Raw genomic sequence first — 20,412 nt, forward strand, 5'->3', positions numbered from 1 at the left:
CTTCATGTGAGCATTTTCCTTTTTGCAATCTTGTGTAAACATAGTGTTTAGACATGATTGAAGACCATCATCATTTAGTTACCAAGCTATGAGGTTGCATTTGGTTGGTTTATAAGCTTTGCAATGCGCTTTATTTTTTTCTTGTGCTATTAAGGCCTATTGATCTTGGGATAGACATGGTGTTTTGACCTTGGTTAAATAAGTCTTTTTGGCTAAGGAGAAGTTCGACAACCTAGTTGTAAACATGGTGTTTATAACTAGGTGTAAACATTGTCTTTGTTTATATACCTTCCTCTCATTTGCATTTACACTAGCACACACGTACACTCACTAGTTTTGCTAAGCTAACTTTGCCACAAATTGAGATCTTAGGAATGGTAGGTTTGTTGGCATTTGTTTCTACTCCCGACCGTCACCCCGGGGGTAGTGTGTGTTTAAAATGTTTTGCAGGCATGAAGAAGCGTTCCCATGAATTCGTGATCAAAGAAGAAATCAAATTCGTCAACATCTCCAAAGTTTGAGAGCAAGGCCTGCTGTTTTCATCAAATTTTGCGCATGGAGAGAGACATACAAGGAATAAAAAGTTGATATTCAGAAGCTCCATGAAATTCCTATTCCAACGCATCCAAGATCAATGAATTTGAAGACCCGTACAAGGAGATATGGCAAAAACTTTGGATGCTGCGCGTTCTGAAATTCGGAACAGATTGCAGCGCTGGGATAAAATGGACATAACTCTCTTGTTCGGAATCAATTTTGGGCGATTGAATACTCGTTGGAAAGAAAAATTTGTGCACTTCGCAATGGAGCAATGTTTTAGTATATGTTCTGTTCTGAAAATTGAAATAAAAATTCGTGAAGATGAGGCAGCAATGGGACAACGATGAATTGAAGGAGGCGATGACGATGAGAAGCAAGGATTGGGACCATGACTTAGTACAAGAAGAAGTTGAAGGAAATTGAGGCAACAAAGGTGAAGACACATTGAAGATGATATTCATACACATGAGGGAAGAACTTCAAGAATTGCAAGATGGTCCATCATCTCCTTCCACGCCTAGCGTCATGCTAAGCATGGGGGAGGATTTTGTGGACAAGGGAGAAAGATCTCATGGAGTAAGATAATCACGGTTGCCACATGATGCTCATGATTCTTCTTCCATGCTTAGCACAATGCTTAAGTATGGGGGAGGCCGCGCTACACTTCATTACGAGCATCGAGAAGGACGGTAATTCTTCCTCAACTCTCTCTTTTTTTAAATGCTTGTACATATATGCCTTCAACCATAGATGCCACCTTTGTATATCTCTCCCTATAATAACATGGCTACTAGGAGTACAACCTAGATTTGTTTTTGTTTTCAATGAATGATAACCACCATCACCATGAGCTCACCACGATGATATTCTTATATGCTCTTGCTTATGGAAAAGTGATGAAAGTTGCTGCTTTATTTTACCTACGCTATGTTGTATATGACTTGACCATTTTCTCTCAATTAAATGGAATTAAAATGATTAAATACCGGCTCTTTTATTTGTGGAGGTTAAATGACTAAATTCTAAACCCACGTATTCTATGTTGCTCTTTGATTTAAGTCTACCGAGAACCTTAAACCTTGTGTTGTTTAATTTGAAAACTTAATTCCTATACTATCTACATTTGTGAATCTCTTGCAAAGTTCTACCCACCAAAACCTATACATACATATTCTTTCATGATGAAACCTTTCGATTGCAAACTTATATTTTGATGAGTTGGATTAAGATTGATTTCTTTGGTACGAGATTAAGAAGCTGGTCATTTCATTTTTTTGTGTAACCTTCTTTTTGCTAGCCTATTTATCCATGCATTGTGAATTTCTACTTCGGGAATTTTGCAAACCTCGCTGGATATCCACCCTAAACCAAAAATATCTTTTTGTGATTACCTACTTGACCACAACCCAATGAGTATGGATTATCATTTCGACGGAATCAAAAGAATCAAGGGCACCATATAAAGAAAAGTTTTGGGAGACAAGGCTCCCCGGAGATTCAAGAGGTTCTACGAAGAAGAAGGTGAATTTGAGATACTTACCCTAGCTAGTTGGTTCTCCCACTATTCATACTCGAGGACGAGCATTCGTTCAAGCATGGGGGGATGGCTGGGTAAGTATTCTATGTTATCAAAAGTTCTAAGGAGTAAAAAGAAAGAAAAAAAAGAGAAAGAAAGAGAAAAATGAAAAAAAGGAGAAAAAAAAAGAAAAAAAGAGAAGAATAAAATGCTCTTTAGTTCTTTTTGGCTTCATTAATTTTCCATGTTACTTTGAAGAACTATCCCATACTCAAATCTTCCAACCATGTGCAATCCTATAACGAGAACTTCATTTGTGTCTCGGGATCATCCATTTGCCACTTGCACATGTCCACCTATCTAAATGTGTGTGTTTCATCTTTCTCCCTCTCCAACATTATTTTCCAATGGCCTTTTTGACTAGTCTCGGTAATTCCATTAGATCTCTCTCTTAGTTTGACAATATTTCAGATATAATGTTTTGCTAGGATTGTTTTTACCTACCAAGCTCCACATAAGTCTTCCACTTTTATATATGAGTAGAATAGGTTGAAGACAATCTAATGTAAGCTTGAGAGACTTGATGAGATGAGTATTTCCATGATCTTTTGCAAGAGAACCTCACTTATGTTTGATATGCATTCTTTTGAAAACTCTTCACGATGAAACAAGGTAAAGATTTGAAGTTCGCTTAAGTTTGAGAGCATTGCATTTATCTATTATTGTGGCTTGTTCTTTAATTGCTAGTCTATCTCCCATAATGAAAAAGTAGCCGGTCACAACATGAACTTAAATGCTAAATACTTGAGAGAGCAATATGTCTGGTTATGTATGACTAAGTGCAGAGAGGACATTGAGGGGCAATGCTGATTTCTTTATAAGCAAAGCTACTAGACTTACTCGAGGACGAGCAAAGTTTAAGGATGGGGGGAATGTTGGTGCTCCTTAAGTACCCCTTTTATCCCTTATTTATCCTTGATAATGGCATGAATTTAATATCAAAATCACTAACCGTCCTAACCCCGGCCTAATCATTGGTCATTTTCACACTTGCGCATATATTTTGGAGGAACTTCGTTTCTGCAGGTTTTTGGCCTATTTTGGAGCATGAAATAACGAGGCCCGTGATCGAGCGCTAACACGGAGAAAGACGAAGGCCAAAGCCCAAAGGAAGGACCAAAGCCCATGTTGATTCGAAGCCCATTCATGCACATCCATCCTCCAAGAGAGCCCAAAGGACCAAGCCCACGAAGATGAGATCAAGATACTTCGGGATTAAGCAAAGCAAATGAAGATTTAAGGAAGGATTCCCTATCCTATCCTTTCCTCGAAGATATCTCCAAGATAATGACGTCCAAAGGGGTGCAATCGTGAAGGACATAAACTCTAGAAGATGCGAGGAGTCTGCACGCGAAAGATGAGACCGAGGCAAGCCCGAAAGGGGGTAGGCCGGCTGGCCTAGGCCCATGGGGCCGGCCGGCCTAACCCGTTTCTGAGGCGGTTCGGCCTCCCCTTCGACCGGTGGCTTCCTCGGCTTATAAATAGCTCGCACCTTATTCAACTCGTGGAATCAATCCACCCAGAACTTGACGAAAACCTAGGGCCAAGACCAGAGGAGGCTGACGGCCACCGCAAGTCTTCGAGGGTACCTAGGAGATGGCTTAGGCGACCCCTAGCTGCCATGGCCTCCCTGCGAGGTTGTGCCATGGTGGAGTTCGGGAGTCACCCCCAACATTTGTCGGGGTATGTACACACACGATGGTGATATCAATCTACTCTTTATTCTAGTTGTCTCGACTTTGGTCTACTTCAATGCATGCTTTCTTTCTCATATGTGATGCATCCATATGTTCATAGTAAGATTAGATCTATTCGTGGTGATTAGTCTATATCTTGCGGATACGTTGAGGTAGTGTGTTTTAGCTAGTTGGTTGATTACCCCGGTGTGGTGACAGCATGGCGGAGGGAAAAATTCTAGCGACGACATGATGAGATGATTTCGTGTACCTTTAGTTGAGATGCAATCTATGTTTTGATCACCTTTTTGACTAGAACTGTACCTAGAGACGATAGGCCCTAGCTCCTTGGTTGTGTTATCTCATCTACGCTTGTGGGTGTGATGAACACTTATGCTTCATTCATATCTATCAAGTGTTCAGTTTATATGCAATCTTCGCTTCATGTTTAGGATATGTTTGATATATTAGATGGTAAACCCTAGTCGGTTTGCTTCCGATCCACGGATTGATAAACCTTGGGGGAGTACTCTAAGGGAAAAGCTATCACGTTCCGTGCACTTGCGGTACGTAAATTGGGGCTCTAAGGAGTGTCAACAGTGTGAGTACCCCAAAGTAAGTCCTTTTCTCAATTCATATCTTGTCTTGGAATTGGTGTATGTCCTCGCATCTTGCTCTAAAAAAATGAAAAAACAAAATGAGAGGAGTTGCCATGGTGATAATATTCCATCAACAAAATGTCGTGGTAAGTACTCTCAATGTCCTGCTTTTGACATTAAACAAAGCCCTGCCGGGAGGTCGCCCGAGGATCACTAGGTTCGTACTCATGCTTATCTCTGTTTGAATAAAGCTCAATCATGCTTCATGTTTTCTTTATCTGCTCATGTATGCTCTAGTTTGAATGTGTGTCTAGAAACACATTCATAGGCCTTTTAAATCAAGCATGGTGTTTGGGTTAAAATGTCTTCTTCAGTCAAACTAACATGGTGTCAAGTTTGATTGATGTCCTGGAGTTAATACTTGTATAGAATTTGGTTGCATATGTGGACTAACCCCTGCAGGAAAATCAATTCCAAATGGATAAGTCGTTGAGCTGAATTCAAACGGGAAGGTAAGTAGAGGTTTTTGGATTAATATTGCTCGCCATTCTCATGCTGATGCAATCTTAATTCAGCCTTGCCTGAGTAAGTATCTTCGTGAGATTAAATTTTAGTTTCAATAAATTTAGGAGCTCCCTGGTTCTTAAAACCGGTAGAGCTATTAGTTTGTTTCCATATTTTTGTTTTTCAATAAGCACCAGGTACAAGAACAAGTGTGGGGGAGATCTCTCAGAACTTTCATGCATACACACTCGAGATCTCCCACAACACGTGGACAACACCGAACGAACCAGAATGCAAAAAGCCAAGACGAATCAGAGCTCGTATTGGGCAGTGGAACCTCAGGTTTGGCTGACTAGCACTAGCTCCGATCATCTTCATCGCGACGGTTTGTGCACTCTACCCCTCATACTCTCCCCAACCTATGAGTTTAAATGGAAGCCATTGCTTAATCACTAAAATTAAACTCAAGGAGTATCCACTGGTCTTGTGCTTCTCTATGATTGGCTTGCATATCTTTTATTCTTTGCTGAGCCTGAGCTGGTGAATCATATCTTAGGGAACCCATAATTGTTAAGTTGTTGACTAGTGAGATATGGTTTGATGGAAGAATCCTTACTTTATCTGCTTATGTGTCTGGGAAATTTTTATCAAAAAGAAAAACCCCCATAGCTTTACAACTCCACGTGCCTGTCCTACCAAAGCCATATGATGATCTTCATGATACAAATCTTACACATATGTGTCTTGTTGTTGCTTTGAGCTTTTTCAAACTTTGTGACCCTAGTGAGATGCCTTTCATACTAGTTTGATCAAGATCATGTGCACTCCATCAGCTGAACTTCTACACTCGAAGTCAGCTATGCCATTCCATCCATCCACAAAATAAAACTCCATGTTTAATGATATCTCTCTCTCTAGTATCCTTCAAATGAGGCATGGCTATCCAAAAAAAAGAGAGAGAAAAGATGGCATGCCCAAGAAGCATGACCCAAAAAAATGGACACATCAATGTCCATGAAAAAAAAGAGAGAGAAAAAATATATATATGTAGCCATGTCCTCATGTCCAAATAAAGGAGAGAGAGATTCATAAAAGGAGTATTTCATCCCACCATCCACCTTCCAGATATGTGCACGATCTTGATCAACTTGTGTGATTTGTCATCTCCATGGATCCTTTGTTTGATTTTGCAATATATGTGACACAAGTGCATGCTTCCATTCCTCCTACCATGAGCTCCACATAAGCCATCTTTAGAAGTAGGGTGAAAAGAAGCAATACTTTGGTGAGGATATATACATAATGAGCGACATGAGAGATCCTATGGAGAAGTAAAGCTATGGTTGGTCTTTGCAAAAATATTTCCAAAACCCCAGTCATATAGCAGGAAAGTGGAGGAGACTGAAGTCAATACCGTATCGCTCTTCAACTTCCCAAACAATTTATGGTAGACACATCAAAATTCACAGGCAAAGGTAAGGCTTAGAATAATTTGTATGCAAGTGTCATATCATAGGAAGTCAGGGTCCGCCTTAGTTCTTGCCTTTACTCGAGGACGAGCAAAGAACTAAGTGTGGGGGGATCTTGTTGACCGTCACTAACGACCCATTTTGACTGTCAACTATCGTGCAAAAGTCGAGCATCAGAAGGAATAAATGTTAGCATAGGATGTTTATTTGACGAATTCCACAGATGCTGGTCTGAGAATGTGTGCAGGTGAATTTGGGCCAAAATTGCATGTGACAAGCATATTATCCAATGCATAAATTCTTGCGCCAAGCACAAGCATGGCCAAAGGCCAAAAGGGCCCACTTGGTAGCTGCACATGAGAGAGAGACACAGCCCATAAGCAAGGTGACACGTCATCGATCCGAGGCAACACCTTCTCGACGAATCAGATGCGTTCACGAGGATCCACGGGCCCACCAGAGCACCAAAACCGACTCAAGACAGGCACTTACCCATATACATAGCATGGGAGCCCATCTAGCAGTCTTCTGACCAAAGACCGGGGCAAACTGGGCCAGCCCAATGCCGGCCGACCAACCAGGTCGCCCGACCTGGTGGTGGCAGCCCACGGGCCCCACCGCCTCTCAGACGACACGTGGCGAGGTGTGGTTGATCCCCAAAGGCGGTTTGGCTCGATTCCCGGGCAGAAGGCTGGTGGTTCCCTCCTATAAATACAACGGGAGGGGGCTCAAATGAAGACACACCACACATCACACAACACACACCACACCATCTCTTCTCTTGAGTCCTCACTTGAGGTGTAGAGTTATCTTAGGGAGTTAGGAGTAGAGGTACTCAGGAGGGGCGCCGGTAACGGCGCTCTTCTCCAATTTGTACCTCTACACGAGAGTGAGGAGGAGTCGGGGTATGTGCCGGGCTTATCGGCGCTCTTCTCTGCTTGTACCTCGACAGATGCTTATTCGGTTGTAAGTTTTCCATACTTTCTTTATTTGTTTATTTAGAATTAGAGTTTAGATCGCAAGTTATCATCTCTGCCTTATATTAGTTGATGTGTATGCTAGCGAGTAGCATTTGACTCTAGAGTTGGTTCCGGATAGAAAAGGATAACCCTGATCGCCTCTAGAGTTAGTAGGGAAAGGCGTAGACGTGGTGTCTAGGCTGGACTATACCACTCAGTTGTCTGATAGTCCCACGGTTTGTAGAGGTAGCCGGCAGGTGGTGACAGCCCTGTTCGAGCCTATTCGTAATCCTCCATGTTCGGATATTAGATAGAGCATTATATTGGAGCTATCGACTTGTATAAGCCGGTCGATGCCTTTAGCTCGAAGTATAACGGCGACGTGATCTCTTCTTCTAGGCATAGATTCTAGATATAAAAAGTCCTCTCTTTCCTATCCTCCTACACCAGTGTGTGTGTCCTTGGACTATCTGAACCCATAGATTGTGTACTCACGTTCCCTAGTGGATACGGTACCCTAGAATACTCTTGGGTGAAAGCTACAGCGGTATCCGTGCGCTTACGGATTTTATTTGTGACGTTACAAAATACCAACATTGTAATTGACCCGGGAATTTATGTTGTGGATCAAACTTGCTAGTTTCTTGTATTTTTGGCCCAAATTCACCTGCACACATTTTTAGACCAACATATGTGGAATTTGTCAATAAATTATCCTATGCTAATATTTGTTCCCTTTGATGCTCATATTTTGCACAACATTTGATGGTTAAAATGGGTCAAAATAGACCGTCAATAGCCACCACATCAGAACAGTAGTCCTCTCTTTCTTTTTCTCTCTCTTTTCAACTACACAATCCCTGGCCCTATGTTCTTCTGTGCTCCAGCTCCAGTTGCACAAAAAACAGAGGACCTACAAGCACGGCGCGCACAGAGGAACACCGCGTGGTGGAGGCACTCAGGGCCGAGAAGCCCGACGAAGGCGCCGCGGCGACGGAGGATCCCGGCGGAGGAGCGGCGCGGCGGAGAAGCCTGGCGGCGGTGCGTCACGACCCTAGCGGAGGAGCCGGGCGGCGACGCGTCACGGCGGCAAGGGGCGCGTCCCGGCCGAGGCGTAGCCAGGCGGAGGGACCTGGCGGCGGCGCGGTGACGCTCGGCCCGACAAAGGCGCGATGGCGGCGGAGGTGCGTCCCGGTGGAGGTGTAGCCCAGCATAGGAGCCTGGCGGCGGCGCGTCATGGCGTTGAGGGTGCGTCCTGGGCGGGCGGACGGATTCCGGCGGCATTTGAACGGGCGAGCTGGTGGGCGGGAGCGTGGGAGGAGCCCAGCGGTGGCACAACGGAGGAGAAGCTGCATGAGGAAGTAGCTAGTGACTTGCACGCAAGTTCGACGTGCAGAGGAAGGATCAAGGAGAGAGAAATAAACCCTAACTCTAAATTTTGGGTCAGTATACCATGTTATGAATAGCACTTATATTCATTATGAGGGCTCTAGGTCTGAATATATACATGTACATATATTATGAAATATGCATAAAATTTCTTATACAACGGAGAAACTACAAAAGATACATATACATCTAACACTGAAAAGCGCTAATAATTCAACCTCATATTCAAAATAAAAGGAGGGAAAAAATGGAACATGGAAAAAAAAAAGAAACACATGAATCAGAACAATTCACACTCTGGTGCCATATATTTTGTATTGAGCTCACCTAAAAGCTTAAGCTGATAAGAATATGTGGGCAGTTGAAGAATCCTAAAACATTCTCTTTCACGTGTAGATTTCCTCAGAAATCAAACATTGAGATAGGAGTTTGCTCAGTATTAAAAAATACACCCTAATTTGATCAAATCCTCTTAGACTTGCCAATTGACACCTAAATTCTGACATCTGGCAAGAGCATCCTTGACCAACCTAAGGCCGCCTCTAAGGCCTCCAATGGCAAGAGCCAACTGCTAGCTACCTCTAAGCTGGCAATTGTTGAGATGAATAGTCTATCTTGAATACTGTACAATAAGAGAAAAGTGCAGCTAAAAGCATTATATCTCTTCACTCCACGGTAGCTCTTCACTTTGCTATTGTTCATCAAGTAAAAAACTATTTTTACTAGCTTAGAGCTACCCCTTTCGAGTAGGCCTAACGGGCTGGACGATAAGCTACCCTAGGATGTAAATGGTACAATATTTTTCAATCGTATTCGAATTCGATTCGGTCTGGAAGATTTTTTATCCGTCCGTATCCGATTCCGAGTATTCAATATCCATAACCGATCCATATTTGAATGCTCAAAAGTTACATTTTTATGATGTCGATATCCATTACAATCTTATCCGGCAAAAACTAACATTATTCGTATCTGACTCCGTATTCGAACACAAATATGAAAAAAATGATATTAGTAATATCCAAGTCTTATTTAGACTCCAAGTCTTCACGTAAATCAAAAATGAATGTGAGAGAGACAAGTGAGCCATGTAAATCAAAATAACATACTTTGCATTGGGAAATATAGTTTTTTGTGATGGAGTCTTTAAGACTTAAACTGTATGAGTGAAGTCTGCATTGGTACTGCCCTGATTACTCCGGCATGCAGGCCATAAGCTAGCGCCGAAACAGCTGCTAGCGCACAACATCCGTAGGATTTTTCGACCCTTTTCGACGCCACCTCGGCCCAGACACAACGGTATGGTTTGACTGTAATTAACGCCCCGCGTGCCTGCCCACTTGATGAGGCTCGTCCAATCGCAATTCGCAACTTGCAAGAAACAGCGCCAGCGGGACATGTGCCACCGGTGTCCGGCCCTGTCGTACACTCTCGTTTGGTTTTTAAAGTTACGATTTATGAAATTAATTTTATAATAAAACTATATTTAGTATTTCTAATAGGTGTTTAAATATGCGATGTGATGTAATTTATAATTTAAACTGAAAAAAAGGCAAACAAGGCCTCACTGGTTGTTGCTGCAGCCTACATACCGTCGACGACTTTGCCGGGTCTTCTCAATCAAATTTCAAGATGAGTGAGCAGCCATTTTTTCTTTCCCCTTTCCCTGCTACAGTAGAGAGCGGTGGAAGAAGACCTCCCTCGGCCCGGTCTTGATCCGTCCGCTTCCCCCTCCTCTCCGGCGGCCTCGTCGGCGCCGGAGAGGACGGGGAAGCCAGATCTGCCCGCGTGCTGTACATTAGTCCTAGCTAGATTAGTAGATCTAGATAGTTATGTGCTAGGGTGTGCCGGTGGTGCGGGCGGCGTCGTTTCTGGCCGTCGGTGGCGGTGGTGACGGCGCTTCTGTCCCTATGGCGACGTCTTTTGCTCCTGTGCTGCGGTGGATTGGGGGGTGAAGGTGAAGGTGTTGCGCCCGGGTTTCTGTTCATGACGGACTTCTTCGGCTTCTTCTTCCCCTGTTTTGTTGGTGGCACTTTATGCCAGGTTTTCCTTTGTTGCTTCGTCTCCTGTGAGCAACGCCATGGTGGCAGTGAGGGCGGCGTGCTCTCCTCGCTCAACGATGGCGGCTTCCCCGTCTCTACTGTTGACGGCAGCATGAGGTACTTCTTCCAACCTTGCGAAAGGGTGGAAATCCTTTGCATCCCCTGCGGTGCTAGCTTTGTCTGCGTTGCGGCGGTGGGCAGCGACGCTGGACTTCGTCTTCCGGCGGTGTTGACGGCGGCGGAATCCTTCTCCCCTTCTTCCCGGTGCGGACCGACGGCCGATGTCCTTTCAACGTTTATGATACGTGCTAGAGGTGGTGCCAGGCGTTGGTTTATGCGGCAGATCCAAAGTTTGGAGTCGTCCGCGGCAGTGGATGGTGGAGCTTCTTCGGCTCCGGCGAGGCTCGCTGGTGGTCGGACTCGACGCGGGGGGTTGTGTGCTGTAATTTCTAGTATTTCTTGGGTGTTTTATGTAAAATTCCATGGATGTGCTGTTCCTTCTGATTAATATAGTCCCCCTTTCGCAAAAAAAATCAAATTTCAAGATCTATTTTTATGGATTAAATCGACAACGAAGCACGACTTGACTCAGAAAAACATAGAGACAAAAGTGATAAAGGCATAATGCAGGAAGGCGCCATGAGACATCCATCATCATAGCTGGCTCACTGGCATTTGTATCTCCTTCCACGTCCCGGTCAAGTTCTCCCCTGCCTTCAGCCTCTCCAGTGGGCTCAACCTCCATCGCTAGAAGCAGCAGGTGCGTGCAAATTTCTTCCTTGTTTAGCTCGTATGCGATGAGCCGCGTTTCCGATTCTTGTTGTTTCGAGTGAAACAGTTTTGGATTCGCGGAGAAAGATTGTGTCTCCTATGAGTTGCATTTGATAGGAGTCTCCTATGTAAAAGGCTAAAAGCCCTGGGCTCAGCCTGCCAGGCTACCGCAGCTAGCCTCTGTATGTAGACCCATGAATCCAACCAAAGTGATACTTTTCCCCTTGCCATTTTCTGTCTTGATTTGCTGAAGATGATTTTTCTAGTGTTTGTTTGCATATCTTAGAAGGAAATCATGGTTCGTTCGATTTGACCTACAGGTTACGCTACTAATATAAGTTGGTTAATTGACTTTCAAATCAGGGATATATTCACCCTATTCGGCTGGGCTAATCAGCCGGCTGGAGTTGGCTGTTCCATACTGTAGCAACAGTACTTTTGTGAGGGGAACGTCCAGCAGCAGCTGCAGCCGGAGCTGGCTGATTGGCCCAGCCGAACTGGGACATTGTGTTTCTTTGCCTTAGGTTCTTGGATCCTGTATATGATCCCTCTCAGCACTTGTACATCGTACATGTATATCAAGTCAATATGATCCTGTAGGCGTGAGATTTGAAGTATATTAAGTTCAGTAACGAATAGTACAAGTTGTAGAACATATGATTGAATCTGGCATTTGTGGTTGTGTGGATGCATTTTCTTGGCATAGTAGAGTATAAATAAACAAAAAACCTTCTTCGGAGGAGAAGCAACAATTTCTTCTAGAAAAGAATATATATACTACAAATCACAACATTCATGAAAACTCATGTAAACTATGGTAAAAAAGTCATCTAAATTCATCAAAAAATAGAAATTTGTTCTTTTTATATCTCACAAACGAAGTTAATTTTGAACAAGATATTTTATAAGGTTGTGTATTATCATATCATCTACGTGTGTGATTTTTTGGTGAATTTATATGACTTTTTTATCGTGATTTGCATGAGTTTTTATAAAGGTTGTGGTTTCTACCAGATATGTTATGCTTTTGGAATGAGATAAGTAGAAAGTAATTTTGAGTGATTTGTTTTCCGGGCCCACAGTACCGACCCTTCCTCTTCTTCCCCCGAACGGGCATCTCTCGCCGTCTTGCGCCGCCAGCGATAATGGACCCCGCGGGTCGAGAGGCCAGCCTCACGCCACCGGTGAACTGTCAAAGATGCGCAGCCTGCACTCCCAGTGCCACGCCTGCGGGCTGCGCAGTGGGCAGTTAGTTACTGTAACATCCCGTGAACATGGGTCCCGGCTAGTTAGATCCATCCGATTCTTGCCGTTTATTTTCTTTATTAGCAACAATCTCTTCTGTCATCACTCTATCTTTAATCTTGATGCTTGCCTCGAGTGCATTTCATCCCTTCTTGATGCTGCAGAGTTTTGCTGACTTGAGCGCCTGGACTGCGGCCCCCTTTTTAGTCCGCCGGCGAGTCTCCAGTAGGTGAGCGTCTAGATCTATCATACGCATCTCCGTTTACGACAGCAGTTGAATTGAATATTCAGATCAAAGTTTCCTGGCTTCTAGTTCTTAACCGGATGAATTTCTTGGACAATTGCAGCCCGGTTCCAAGTACATGCCTATTGTTGATGATAGTTCATTTCTTAATGTTTTGGTGATTCTTTTGGTCATTTCAATCTTCCTTCAGTGGGATAAATCGCGTGCGTTTCGCCACATCTTGCATCAATAAAAGGATTTTGATGTTTAGAGTTTACCTATGCAAAGTCGACTGACGCCTGTGCAATTAGACTGACCTAGGCGGCCACCTAGAGGCTAGAGGAATCATTATAGTAGAGTCAAGAGTGCAGTTCCAGAAAATAAGTGTTATTTGATTTAAAGAAGAAATAGCCTACCATCTATTTTGATAGTGTCGGTCAATGGATTCCATCTTTCACATTTAACTTCAGTAGTGTAATTTCATTTCTACCAGCTAATTGTTATGATAACTGTAGCTGAGCTACTGTACTTGATAATAGGAAAATTTGAAAAATGACTTATATAATGATGCAGGGTTTATCACATTACCGTCACTCATCCATGCATTTCCCAATATCATAAGATATCCTGTGTAGATAACAGTTTCACTTCCTTGATAGTTAGCTATATGACAATTCCGAGAAACTGATTTGCACGTGTATTTCCCATATATATTCAAAGATATGCTAACAATCCTTTGAATACTTGTGTAAGTTGACTTTATAACTGTGCAGTATGCTTTATTGGCCAGCTTGGCACTGTATTTGCCATCAGCTTTGAGCTTGCAAGTTACGCTATCCTGATTGCTTTGCATATAAAGATATATGCCCTATTTGATGCTACAAACTTAGCAAATATGATGCCACTAATGTAGCACAACCTGGATTAGAGAATTCAAGAGATATCATGGTAGTTTTGTCCATCTTTTCAATGCTTGCCTGACCTCTATTTCATTACTCTCAAAGATATTTTGAACTGAACGTTTTTCGTTATACAATTTATGATATTAAGGCTGATTAGCTAAACTCCTGTCTGTAATGATTTTCAGTAAAAAGGGTTCTACTTTAGAGGCTGCATTCGAGAATTACGTTAGCCACTCATTACCAATTAGATCTCAGATGATGAAGTCTGTTTATACATTTTCTGCTGTACTGACACAGTGTACTCTGTTGATTGATATGGTTCTTTTCAGTATCACCACGCCTTGAGTTTTTGCAAAAATAAGGAAGCGAACAAGCTACATATTCACAAAGTAAAAATTAGAATTAAATGTCATAGAAGCCACAAATTATCCAGGAAAACTAGCAATTATAAATGACACCATTCTAGAAAAATGCTGTCTGGACTTGCAAGTTAAACTTACATTTCAATGAAAATTTTCTTTATAGGTTGTAACATGATTGTTTTCATTTTCTTCAGTCGGCAGAAGCGGTACTCCTTGCTCTCACAAAGATTGGTAGCGTTTTAGCAGATGAAACTGCTAAGACCATGCTGGCCAAACTATCTGAAAAGGTTAATAATCTGAGAGATCTGGAAGACAAGATCGAGCAAATAAGGAAGCAACTGACTGCCATGAACAATATTATACGGAAGATTGGTACGGTATACCTAACTGATGAAGTTGTCAGGGGTTGGATTGGGGAAGTGCGAAAGCTGGCCTACCGTATTGAGGATGTAATGGACAAGTACTCATATCACACACTTCAAATGGAGGAAGAATGGTTTCTGAAGAAGTATTTCATAAAAGGATCACATTATGTCTTGGTCTTTAGTCAAATTGCAGATGTGGTGGTCAAGATCGAAAAGGAGATCAAGAATGTTATAGAACTTAAAGAGCAGTGGTTGCAGCCATCACAGCTTGTTCCTGACCAGTTTATTGAGATGGAAAGACAACGGTCCCAAGATAGCTTCCCTCTACTCGTCAAAGATGAAGATCTTGTTGGGATTGAAGATAACAGGAGAACACTCACCGAATGGCTGTATTCTGACGAGCTTGACAGCACGGTGATAACGATATCAGGTATGGGCGGACTTGGAAAAACCACCCTTGTTACAAATGTTTATGAATGTGAAAAAATCAACTTTCCTGCTCCTGCATGGATGGTTGTGTCCCAGACCTACACTATGGATGCTCTGCTTAGGAAGTTACTCATGAAGGTTGGTGGTGAACAGCAGAATATTGACAAATTGGATGTGCATGATTTGAAAGAAAAAATAAAGCAAAAGCTCAAAAATAGGAAATGTTTGATTGTATTGGACGATGTCTGGGACCAAGAGGTGTACTTTCAAATATCTGATGCATTCCAAAATCTCCAGGCAAGTCGCATCATTATCACGACAAGGAAGAATCATGTGGCTGCTCTTGCTCACCCAACACGTCGCCTTGATCTCCAGCCTCTGAGCAACATTCATGCGTTTGATCTCTTCTGCAGAAGGACTTTTTATAACAAGGAGGACCGCACATGCCCCAATGACCTTGTGAAGGTAGCTACTTCTATAGTAGATAGGTGCCAGGGATTGCCACTAGCAATTGTATCAATTGCTAGCCTATTATCTTCAAGGCCACGGACGTATTACATTTGGAATCAAATGTACAATCAGCTTCGAAGTGAGCTATCAAAAAATGATCATGTCTGAGCAATTTTGAACCTGAGCTACCATGATCATCAGGAGACCTCAGAAATTGCTTCTTGTATTGCAGCCTCTTCCCTGAAGATTACCCAATCTCACGAGAGAGCTTGGTGAGGCTTTGGGTTGCAGAAGGCTTTGTGGTGAGCAAAGAAAACAATACATCGGAGGAGGTAGCTGAGGGAAACCTCATGGAACTAATCCACCGCAATATGCTGGTCACAATGGAAACTGATGAGCAGGGAAGGGTGAGTACATGTACAATGCATGATATTGTGCGAGATCTTGCCCTTGCTGTTGCAAAAGATGAGAGGTTTGGCACTGCAAATAATTATAGAACAATGATACTGATGGATAAGGATAAGGATATTCGACGCCTATCATCTTATGGATGGAAAGACAATGCATCACTAGAAATTAAACTTCCACGTCTTCGAACTCTAGTGTCACTTGGAACAATTTCATCCTCCCCAGACATGTTATTGTCAATTTTGTGTGAATCCAGTTACCTAACTGTTCTCGAGCTACAAGATTCTGAAACTACTGAAGTGCCAGCATCTATAGTTACTCTGTTCAACTTATGTTACATCGGCTTGCGCCGTACCAAGGTCAGATCACTCCCTGATTCTGTTGAGAAGCTCTTGAACCTTCAGACTCTAGACATCAAGCAAACAAAAATAGAGAGACTGCCACGAGGGATCTCTAAGATTAAGAAGCTACAACATCTTTTAGCTGACAGATATGCTGATGAGAAGCAGTCGCAGTTTCGGTACTTCATTGGAATGCAAGCACCTAAAGATCTGTCGAACTTGGAAGAACTGCAGACTCTTGAGACTGTGGAAGCCAGCAAGGATTTGGCTCAACAGCTGAAGAAACTGATGCAGCTAAGGACTGTGTGGATTGACAACATTTGTGCTCCTGATTGTGCAAATATATTTGCCACCCTATCAAATATGCCACTACTTTCCAGCTTGCTTCTTTCTGCAAAGGATGAAAATGAGGCACTTTGCTTTGATGCTCTCAAACCAATGTCGACAGAACTTCATAGGTTGATTATCAGAGGGCAATGGGCTAAGGGAACACTGCAGTGCCCGATATTTTGAGGCCATGGGAGACATCTCAGGTATTTAGCTCTAAGTTGGTGTGAACTTGGGGAAGATCCACTGGAGATGCTCGCACCACACTTGCCAAACCTCACAAACCTGGGACTTAACAACATTCGTAGTGCAAAGACTTTGGTTCTTCCTGAAGGATCATTTCCCCACCTTAAGATGCTTGTGTTGAAGCACATGCCTAATGTCAACCAGCTGGTGATAGGAAAAGGCGCCCTCCCTTGCATTGAAGGTCTGTACATTGTGTCCCTGGTGGAGCTAGATAAGGTCCCTCATGGCATCGAATTGCTTCACTCCCTGAAGAAGCTCTGGCTGGTGAACCTGCACAGGGGCTTTGTACCTCAGTGGAACAAGAACGAGATGCACCATAAGATGCAGCATGTCCTAGAGGTTCGTGTTTAGGCGTTTTGGATTGGTTCCTTCTGCATTACTATTCTTCTATGGATCTAGTAGTACTTGCAACCGTCTCCAACGTGCTGTTACCGAGTCATTGACATCTTTGGCAGGGCTCCACATTTCAATCTTTTTTTTTTTGGAAAGCACCTAGGAGCACTGGGGAATGATGTAGTTGGGCACCCACACTGACCACGCGCTCAACGTAGATGGGCTGCCGGAAAGTCCGAGGACGCGCCTGCCGGGGTTTACACACGCACACACATCCACACACCACAGGAGCCCCAACACCCCTATGGGGAAATACCCCCGTGCGACACCGGGGTTGCTCTCGATGGGAATCGAACCCCGGCCACCGCCAGCACTCACCACTAAGCTATCAGCTCCTTCGCTCCACATTTCAATCTTAATCAAATTACTGGTGACTGTAGCACTGCTTGAAAATTGTGAAATGTTTATGCTTGTTGTCTTTGGGAAGCTCGCCCAAGTATTTGTGATGATTATTCAGTAGCTCTGCTTGATTTCACTGTAAGAACAAGTGCCGTTTAAATTTGACTTGATTTTGTCAATAATGCATTCAATATTTTCATCTCCGTGCCATGGGGAATCTCTCGATATGTTCTATAGAATCGATAGATCAGGACTTCCAGTACTGGGTAAAGGGAAAATTTGTTCTATAGAATTGAAAGATCACGACTTTCAAATACAACCTCCGTTCACGGATGATAGTCTTATTTCAAAATCTGAAAATTTCAAGATTGATAGTCTTATTTGAGCCCACCCACCCATTGCCTCTCGGGCCCACGCCTATTAACTGCCTAGGAGTAAATTTGTGCCTCGGAAAACGACACAATGTTTTGTTTTCACATGCCTTGCCTATGGATGAAAACTGGCTGCATGGAGAAGGGGTATTAAAGACCGTTTGTTTTCACGAGGTTTAAGCATTAAAGATCACTTCTTTTCACTAGGTAAATAATGACGGGATAAGTAGAATTGATAAGCAATATTTTTTGCCTTGGTCATTGAGCCCATCCCAAATAAGACTACCATCTGTGAATGAAGGGAGTACCACTGAATGGAGGGGGTGCCAGCCGCCGTGCGGCAATCTTCAAGACGGCTAGAGGTCAACGGTTTGCAGATGCAGGTGGTGGGCACAACTGAAGGCCGCAGGTTATGGCGACTGGTGGCAATGGCGTGATGTTGCGTGGCTTGCAAAAGTACGGGAGACATAAGGGACGATGGCTTTGATCATTTTTAATACACCATCTGCACATACCAAACTCTGATCATCCGTTCAGGGAAGAACTCCTGTGTGCAAGCACTTTATAAAATGGAGGATAGAGTCTCCCTTGTCTAAGACCTTTAACTGCCTCGATAGGAACGGGCAACAAAAAAGAAGAAACGAGTAATGATACGAGGATAGATCAATCACAGTAAGAAAGAGAGCATGCGTTCACCTAGCTAAGAGCATCTCCAGCAGAAATGATATTCAACTATCCAAGTGGCCATCGCTATTTTAAGCCATTCCGCAAGAAATCAAGCCTCGATCAGATTGAATAACTAGCCAACAGCATCGTCATCCCTGTTGACTCGCAATCACGCTAGTAGGTAACCGAATTTGGTTGGGCCGCGCGCCTCCTCCGTTCCGTGTGTGAATCTGACAGCTAGGGCCAGTGTTTGTTGATGTTATTTTTCTTCAAAATTCAATCCCTTTCCCCTCTTTCATAAATGCAGAATGTGGCTATATCAAGCTTCTAATAAAATTAAGAGTAAAGGCCAATTACCCCCCTCCCCACGAAATGGTTTGCGAGTTAAATAAACCCTCAATTCACCTATTTCGAGTGGTTTTGACTCGGTCGCCGTGCACGTCACCGGTACCCCTCCACATCAGCCCTCGCCACATCAGCTGAGTGGCAATTAAAACTAGTGCCGGAACCCACACGCTCTCTCCCTCTCTCTCATTCTCTTCTCCCGCCGCCACCCTCTGCTGCCGCCGACGGCCACACCCGATGTCAGCCCCATTTGTACAGACGGGCTGGATTTCGACGAATCTTGCTGCTCGTCATGCAGATCTGAGGGCTTTCATCTTAGCGATGCATGCAAGGTATGTGATGCAAACCTCACCTTCAAATTCCTCAGATCCACTTAGAGTAGAACGAGATTTGTTTTGCGTTGCCTATAATCAGTCTGCTGAGTAAAAGTAGCTTTGATTTGGTTGTAGGTACTAGATTAATGGATGTGCTAGAGAACCTTGCTGTTCGGTTCCATTTTCTAGGTGAATTCATATGGGAGGCAATTTCAGGATGTTGGTGGGTCAGAAGCAATGTCTTACATTGAGCGTGACAAGATTTGTTTGCCCGAGCTAATAGGACACGTCAAGGACCACTGAGGTCCCCCTCCTACTTCATCGGACTCCAAAGCAATCGCCCCTCTTCCGCGCTGCTCCGGTCAGGGGGAAGGTAGGGGCGGCAGAGCAGCTATGCTCGGGGAGGGCAGGGGCGCTCGTCAGGGATCCAGAGTAAAACAGAAGGGGCGGCGCGATTCCGGGACGGCGGCGCACTGCAGGGTAAGGAGGAAGTAGCTGGTGCAGAGGGGGTGCCGAAGCCCGAGCAGGAGGTGGCGCAGGGAGAGGGGTGGCTGGGAGGGTGTGCAGGGACGGGTGTCGGGGAGAGAGAGGCGGAGGGCAGCGAGGGAAAAAGCCCCTTGCTTACCAAGTACGCAGGCCCAGGGAGGCGTTAGAAAGAATCGGGCTTCACGTTGTTTCGGTGCTTTCCTGCTAAGCGGCGGTCTAAATAATCGGAAATTAATCAAAGCGTTTCAATGGGTTTTTCATTTATTTCCATCTAGAATCAGCTTATAAAAATGCACCGTGGACACCCTCGGCACATCACTAAAAAACTTTGCAGTTTCTATTACTGATGCAGTGATGCTTTGATCAGTCTTCAAGTTGAGATGTCAATTCCCCAATCAAATACTTAGTCGAGTGATCACATTTCATCTGAAGATTCAAGAATACGTAGGGAGGCGCTTGCTGATGGGACATCGGAAAATTTTACTCGGGTACCACTGAGGTCCGCCCCTGCGGTTACCATGGACTTGATTTGGGTCACTGGTCAGCAGTTTGTTGATGGTGGTAGAAGGCTGGGGAGAGGGAATAGAGGACATATGGGCTTGTGGAAAGAGAAAGCCAAGCCTGGATCCTGGAAATAAATTGGATTCGTTTTATTCCGATCTCGTATGTCCATAT

General features: G+C 43.8%; 1 pseudogene; it reads left to right on the top strand.

Annotated features, from left to right (window-relative positions):
- The first annotated feature begins 12,594 nt into the window (after window positions 1-12,594).
- LOC120686275 lies at window positions 12,595-17,293 on the top strand (annotated as a pseudogene).
- The last annotated feature ends 3,119 nt before the right edge of the window (window positions 17,294-20,412 follow it).

This window comes from Panicum virgatum, chromosome 8N (assembly GCF_016808335.1).
Source record: "Panicum virgatum strain AP13 chromosome 8N, P.virgatum_v5, whole genome shotgun sequence".
NCBI lineage: Eukaryota > Viridiplantae > Streptophyta > Magnoliopsida > Poales > Poaceae > Panicum > Panicum virgatum.